The sequence below is a fragment of the Orbicella franksi genome, chromosome 1 (assembly GCF_964199315.1).
Source record: "Orbicella franksi chromosome 1, jaOrbFran1.1, whole genome shotgun sequence".
In the NCBI taxonomy this organism is placed as follows: Eukaryota; Metazoa; Cnidaria; class Anthozoa; order Scleractinia; family Merulinidae; genus Orbicella; species Orbicella franksi.
The window spans coordinates 14736454-14744578 of NC_138145.1; positions in this window are offsets into that span (position 1 = coordinate 14736454).

Genomic DNA, 8125 nt, shown 5'->3' on the forward strand with positions numbered 1-8125 from the left:
TCTCACAAAATCATGAAAACTTCGACAAAGTTCTCATGATTTTGTAAGATTATAGAAAGACCTAAGAATCTTCAAATTATATGACGTACATTCTGGGGATCTGAGCTTCCAAAACAATCAGTCATACGGCTGAAAATAGACAAGTGTTTTGCACAGGGAGCGTTTAAATATAAAACAGGGAAATTCCCACCATGACAGTTTGGTCATGCATGAACTAATTTAGATTGTTTTCACCCACGTGGCCAACAGCCATGCAAATTTATTGGAACGAAAGAAAGTGTTTACATAAGAAAAGAGTTGAACTCCGACAGGATTGGTTTGGTGGCCAACATGGCCGCTGTTTCATTGTTTTGGAACACCAATATGGCTGCCGTGACGTCATGTGAAAACGCTCTATACAAGTAGGCGCTTTCACCACTATCTAAGCACAAAGCAAAAGGATTGAAAGTGCAAGGTGCTGCCGTACCATTACTTGAGGTGAGCTAAACACACTTAAGTTCGCACAAAACAGGAGTCTGCTTTCCAATATGTATAAAATTTTCCACTGTTTCAACGATTTTGCCAACATTTAACGGGAAGCCGGATTACGGTACATAAACTGAACAATCGTGGAATGTCACCTTTCCATGCATACGCTATTCGTTTTTATTTTGTGTTTTTATTTTGTATTTTGACCCCAAAATGTACGCCATATACTTTGAAGATTCTTAGGTCTTTCTATAATCTTACAAAATTATGAAAACTTTGTCGAAGTTTTCATGACTTTGTGAGATAATAGAAAGTCGTTAGACCTAAGTATCTTCAAAGTATGAGCGTACATAGTGGGAGTCTGAGCTTCGAAACCAATCAGTCATACAGTCGAGTTCATGAAACTGTAAGTACCTTCTGTCCTACTTTTCTCTTATTTGATTGTGTCATATTTTAATATGGTAGAATCAGATAAAAGAAAAGTAGGACATGAACTGCTTACAGTTTAATAAAGTCGTCTGACAGCATGCCTTTCACTTCCGCTTCACGCCGGCGAACAAACAGTACAACAAAGTCGTTTGTCGCCCGTTAACTAGAATTCTTCCTTCAGTCGTTACCCGTTTCAGTCGTTACCCGTTTCAAAAATAACAATATGAAACTTGCTAGTATTCGTATTTGAGTCAATTATGAGTAACCTAGCCAAGCTTAGGCAAGATTTTGGAGGTATTGGCAAGGACAAATTAAGTACTAATTATGTAACTGAGACAGTAGTAAGCTTAGCCTACGTGAATGCTAGGCCTCCACATGAATATTTCCGATGAAATCGAAGTCGCGAAACGACGCCGGATTTAGAGATTGGAGTTTCTGCGAAGTATTTACCAGTGTTATCAGTAATGACTGAGAGGAACTCAAAGCGGAAAAAATAGCTTGAAGCAACGAAGCTAAAGGCCCATAATACTGAATGTTCGCTATTTTACAATGTAGTCGTCGAAGACTTCAGTGTTCGAATATATTTACGGACTAACTCAGTCTCATGTCTCATGCAGAATACCATAAGGTCATATTGGTATGTGGTAAATAATTAGTGGTTCACCGTTGGCCCAACGTTTTATCACCTAGGTGAAAATAAATCAGAGGAAACTAACCAAGATAACGTTCCGATCTTGAACGTGGTTGTGTATTACACTGACTTTCGAAAAAGAACTCTGTGATTTTCAACTGCTGTTCCACTTTGACTATTGCTTTGTCATGACTATACTATCGTTCCACTACAGTGAAATAAGAAACGAAACTGCGGAGAGAGGAAAGCAGCAAACTCAGATTGACTTAGATTGTTCTGTGTTTCGCCAAGCAAAGTAAACTTTGCCTCAATCTCTTAGGTTTTTCAGTAGTCGACAAGCCAAGAATCCTCTCTCGGCTTTTATCTCATCGAATTTTCAAAGTAGAGTGAAAGTGGCAGATATATTTCTTGTGACATTAATTTTCAGCATAGATAAAATGATGACTATAAAGTTTATGAAATTTGTAATGATTGATTTTATGAAATTTGTAATGGATGATTTTATGAAATTTGTAATGGATGATTTTATGAAATAAATTTGTAATCGGGATGACTAAAACAAGGGGACGACCTGTACAGCAAAGGACACCTGCCTTGCCAAACTTTCAAACTTAAGAACTGAGAACGGCTAGCAAACTTCAAAAAGCTAGTAGGTAACGATGAAAAGTACATATCCATACAAAAACGTATCACTTACTGTAGTTAGCCTCCGAAGGTAGATGGATTTCCGCGTGATTCTTCAGGCGTGAAAATGTGTCACGTTAATAGTCACTTACCTCAGTTTCACTGAAATAATTCGACAGTTTTGTTCTTTTCTTCCTCGATCGACCGATCGCCCACACGAAAAATATTTCATACAGACTCATCGCTTTTTATTGCTGTTTGAGAATGAATCAGAACAGTAAACCTCGAATGAAAAATCCTTTTACGGTACAGTCGGGATGATCCTGATGACCTGTACAAGTTTGCCCTATTTGGTTACTAGCAAGTCTCGTCTCATGCATAAAGCTATAACTAGTCAAACTGGAGTGAAACATCCGCAGGAAAATGAGTCCTGCCTTTAAAGGCTTGTTCCAATTCGTGATTGGGCAGCAAGGAAGCAGAACATGATTTGCTTGAGCCCAGCGTGTACCGTGGTTAGCACTGCCGGGGATGGTGCTGCTTTATAATCTGCATTTTGTTTTCGCAGCCTTACAAACGAAAGCTAATTTTCATGCGGCGAAGCTGTGACCTCATAAATTATTTTCCTGTCATGTTTGGATCCGCAATTTTGCCAATCGCCATCAATTTTCATACGCCCACTGAATTTTCCAAAAAGGTTCCTGAAAATAAGGCCGGACCTCGGAAAATTAGAATCAATGAAATCAAATTCACCGTCTTTTCGTTGAACTGAATTGTACAATTTAATTAAGAGCCGGCTTTGAACATGAAATTGGAGTCTAGATCAACGCGAACGTACAGATATCAAAACCGCGGCGGAGAGCTAATCTATCGCTTTCTAAAGGCCTGCATCGTCCTAAATGGACTGAACAAGAGCTTCCTACATCGAGAATCGATTGAACTTCAAACAAACTAGGCCATAGTTAGCAGTAAGCGAACACTCAGCATGTTGTCGTTACGTCAATTATCGCCCGGAAGCCACGCAAATAAATTTCTTCCGCGCTAGCGAATCACAGACAGTTCTGATAGCTAGCTAAGCCGAGAACGCCTAAAATTGATAAAAGAAGGAAATTCTACTCACGATCAGCGCTTGAACTCATGTTCTTCTCTCTCCTCGTGGCCATGTTTTGCTCGCAAATGGCAATATCCCGGATGTACTTCAATTTTGTCGAGCGCGGAATGGCACATCCAGATTTCAACAGATTTTTTTCGAAGTCTTACGCTACATCAAAGTTCAGAGCAAATGACGCCAACATCAGCTAGAGATGTCTAGTCCATTGCAGGTCTAAGCCCTAAATCGATGTGGCTAAAGAGTTTTGCTGTCTAAAGCAAGCACAACATTATCGCCACAGGGCAAACGGCCTACTGTTAGGGGACTAAATGTGACCCGTACAGTTTACACATCTCCTCAGGCCTGCCTCACGTACGATAATGGACGCCCGGGAATGGACGACGCTTGCTAGCAAATCGTTAGTCTTGGGCCTTCATTGGACTTAATGATGTCCTCGGCCGGGCAGACTTCCTTTAGACAGCAAGTACAGAATGCTAATCGGTCGCTCCTTGTCAGAGTCACCGCGCGAACTGAATTCAGACGAGTGTAGCCTGGGCTAAACTTAACGCAAATTGAAAAGGGGCGGGGGGGGGGGGGGGGGGGAGGGTCGATAAATAGTGAAAAAATGTGTGATTCTCCCCAGAGCCTGCTACTTAAAGGTCCTTCCAATTCCGCTGAATGGCGGGGTTGGTTCAGTGGCCTAGTGGTAAGGCATCTGACCGGTAACCAGGAGACCCGGGTTCGATTCCCGGCCGAACACATTTTCACTCATTTCTTTGTTGTTTCGATTTCTGTTCCCATCATACACTACTATTAAAATATTTGTCAGAAATCACTGTGAATCGCCTTCCGAAGGGAATAGGTTGGTGATCCAAAGATAAAATGAGGCAGTTAGTTGTAATTATTTCCCTGCTCATCCTATTCAATTATTCCATATTCGGGGGGAAATTTACTGTGAATCGCTGATCAACTTAGCGGAGTGACGCGATCCTAACTGCAGAAAATGTGTGATTCTCCCCAGAGCCTGCTACTTAAAGGTCCTTCCAATTCCGCTGAATGGCGGGGTTGGTTCAGTGGCCTAGTGGTAGGGCATCTGACCGGTAACCTGACCGGTAATAACCGAAACACCATTAAGATCAGCTACAGCTGCATGAACAACACAAAACAAATAATCGACAGCCATAACAAACGCATCCTAACTGCATCTACGCCGACTGATGACACCGCCGCCGCCGCTACCATCAACAACAAAAAGTCATGTAACTGCCGACAAAAGAACGCATGCCCGCTCGACGGAAACTGCCTACAATCATCTGTGATCTACCAAGCCACCGTAACACGCAAAGACAACAACACGGCAGAAACGTACATTGGACTCACAGAGAGCGACTTCAAAACTAGATACAGAAACCACACCGCATCATTCCGCCACGCTAAACACAGAAACTCGACCGAAGTCAGCGAGCACATCTGGACCCTCAAAGACAATGACATCGAACACTTTATTTCCTGGCGCATTCTCTCCTCACACTCGCCGTATAACAGCTCAAGCAAAAGATGTAACCTTTGCCTTAAAGAAAAATTCCTTATCATCTGCCAACCCGAGCTATCAACACTTAACAAACGTAATGAACTCGTATCATCTTGCCGCCACAGAAACAAAGCCCTCCTACGAAACAACTAACCCGTTAAATTTCGCGCTGCATATATTATGTAAATTATATTGTATATAAACGGTGGTAAAGATTATTCTTATTAAATCCCCTGATGAGTGGGCAACCACGAAACAGGCTTGTAGGGATGAACTTGTAGTTTATTTGTGTTTTTCCTCCCACATTGTATACTTCGCTCTACTCTGATGTATTGAGCACTGTTCTACGAAAATCAAATTTTACACTTTAAAATTTATCAAACCATCTAATTATAATGTAAAAGGTAAAATTCATTAAAAATAGATCCAATGATCATATGAGTCCACGGAAAGCTCAATACAGATATGCACTTTGCAATTTTACACGGAGTAAGAATTCTGTAAGATTTGCAACCCAGTGGGACCAACTGCTCTCATCATTTTATCCTGTGACATCGAAACGGCGGCCAGGGAACAGTGGAGCAATCTCGACTGAAGATAAGATTGTGTCGTGGCAATTACACGATTAGTAGCCGCCATTATCGGGACTGACCGCTTCCCTCGCTGTCAATGACAACAGAAGACACTTTTTACCGATAGCAATGTTTTAATAGCGTTTCTCATCTGCAGTTAAAAATCTGACAACGTAGTGCAGTTGCATTAATTACACCACGCAAGTTAAAAGCAATTTGTTGATACTGATACTAGTAGCTCTATCCGAAATGTTCTCTGGTTATCATGCCGGAAGGGTAATAACGCAGAAGAGAGAATTTTTCTCTTTCCTGTATGTTGTAGCTCAACAAATTTCGTCATGCATACAGTAATTCAAACGCCTTGAAAATAAACGCTGAAATGGCCAGTTCCCCCTATGAGACGTGCCTGTAGGGAATCATGGTAGTTGTATTCATCATCTTAGACTGGATAATCGTTTTGATGAAAGCAACTACCATGGTTACCTGCAGGCGCATCTCATAGGGGGAATGGGCCATTCGACAGCAAGTAGTCACTATACGTTTTCTTCATTTCTGTCACATATCCCTTGTTAATTCCTTAAAATCCGTCTTAGGCAGATGAATACTAGTACAGTTAATTAGAACTAAACAAAACTTGTCTCTGATTTTCAGTCATTTTCTATAAGCAACACTTTACAGAGGACCTACATAGACTAGTTTTAACACTACTTTTATCAAGCCCGCTTAGTATTGTTAAAGAAAAAACAAAAGGAAATGCGGTATCCCTGACAACCTGTCCGTGTCAGGTAAGTGTCTACCACAAGTGTGTTAACAGAGTTGACGGACCTAAATTTTCTCTTTAACAGTAACAGGCTGATCGTGCGAGTGTCAAGTTGGAGGCGAGCGAGAGTGGAACTACTCGTACTACATGTAAGCAAGCTAATTACCTACGTGCTCTAACTTTCGATAAACTAGATTCTGCATGAAGCAGGTAAAAAGTGTACTTTAAGCATTGGAAGTCAGTTACTGATTGCAACTGATTCAAACCACCCACCGCTATAATTTAAGAGTCCGAAAAATGTAACTCAACAGACAAGTATGTGACTGCTAAGTTGTGTTAATTTAACCTTGCGTATCGCGGATGTAAATATATCAAAGCGCCCGTTCTCTTCCGATTCTCATAGTTTACGTCTTCCATACTTCTCTGACCGCACTACTTGTTAGATGGCTTATTTTAAGAGAAGTTTGCTCTAAAAGTCCTTTGATCTCTTCGATAAACTACTGAAGTGATAATAAGAACAAGATAAATTTCGTGCTGGCCACTCTTGGGGCTTAAAATGAACACATTTTCTATCCTTAGGGACCGTTCATTTTTTATCAGGTAGGGGGGGGGCTGGTGGGATTTGGGGGGGGGGGGCATGCGAAAAAAATGGCTTTCGAGGGGGGGCCATCCCAAAAAAATAAGGGAAAAAGGGGGGGTCACGTGAAATATTTTAGTAAAACTTTAAAATGGCATAATGTTTGAATATCAAAAAAATTGCTATAGAATAAACATAGAAGGCAGGATACAAATTTATTACAAACTTTCCTTCTGCTTTAAAAAAACGTTTGGCGACAAAAAAGCATTTGTAGCTACTGAGAAGAAGTACTTAACACTGTTATTTTCGAATGCAACTTTCACTGGCACTCATCTTCATCTTCGCTGTCGTCGAGTTCTTCGTCGCCGCTTGTGCTGCTATGGGAGTCTCTTTCACCGATGCTGCAAGAAGCAGCAATGCTTTCCGTCAGAGTGTACTCTTCAGGGTACATGAAGGTGTAAACATAATCTCTGACTTCCTGCTCAAGGTTGATGGTGATTCTGCTTCTTGCAGCATTGGTGAAATAATTCCCTTCCAAGAGCTGTGCGATGTATGGCCCATCTCTTCTAAATAACGACGTGGCAACGTCCTCAACTTTAATACACCCTTCCGGGACGGCCGTTCTAGGAGGGTACACAAGGCATTGTGGAAGATCATTTCCTAGCGGGTTTCCAACACAGATTCCATAAACTCGTTGGACGTTGTTTTCAGTCCGCTTCCTCTTTCTTTCATTTGACTTTCTGCGGTTTTCTTTTTTCCTTCTCCTTTTGTTGATGTGCTGTTTGAGTATGCCCTTGAATATGCTGTTATAATTGCTCTTCTTATTTCCTAGTGCTTCCATGTCCTGCGTGACCTTCATCAACTTAGCTTCTATACATTTGATCTGTTTTACATTAAAACTGTGGGCATTCATCAATTCAGATGAGGGAGATGCCAATGAGAGGCCAAATGCCACACGCTCAGGGCGAGCCATAACTAGGAGATCCGAAATTGACTTCTCTTTCTTTTGATTTGTTTTTCAAACAACAGCTCTCTGTAGTATAGGGATTGTAAATACAGTAAACACCCGCATATATGAACACACAATTTCAGAGGTCAGACTGATTGTGTTCTTATTTATCGGATGCTTAGTGAAAAATCAGCCTCAGGATGTTCTTAAATGTTCTTAAATTTTTTTAAATTCAGTGCTGTACAGCATAAAAAATGTTGCTAGAAATTTTAATCATGTTTTTGGACAATTACATAAATTGATGGAACAATAATTAAAAACCTAATGTTCAAATAGGTCTACTGTAATCAGTAATGTAACAAAACAGTAACAAGAAGGGTGTATGTATAGTTCTGTAGATATTCTGAAGAGAACAAAGGTGCCCAAAACTTAGCTAATACCATTGGTCAGCAGGTGTGTTTATGGTAATTTGTGTAATTTTGACACCCTTCCCATTT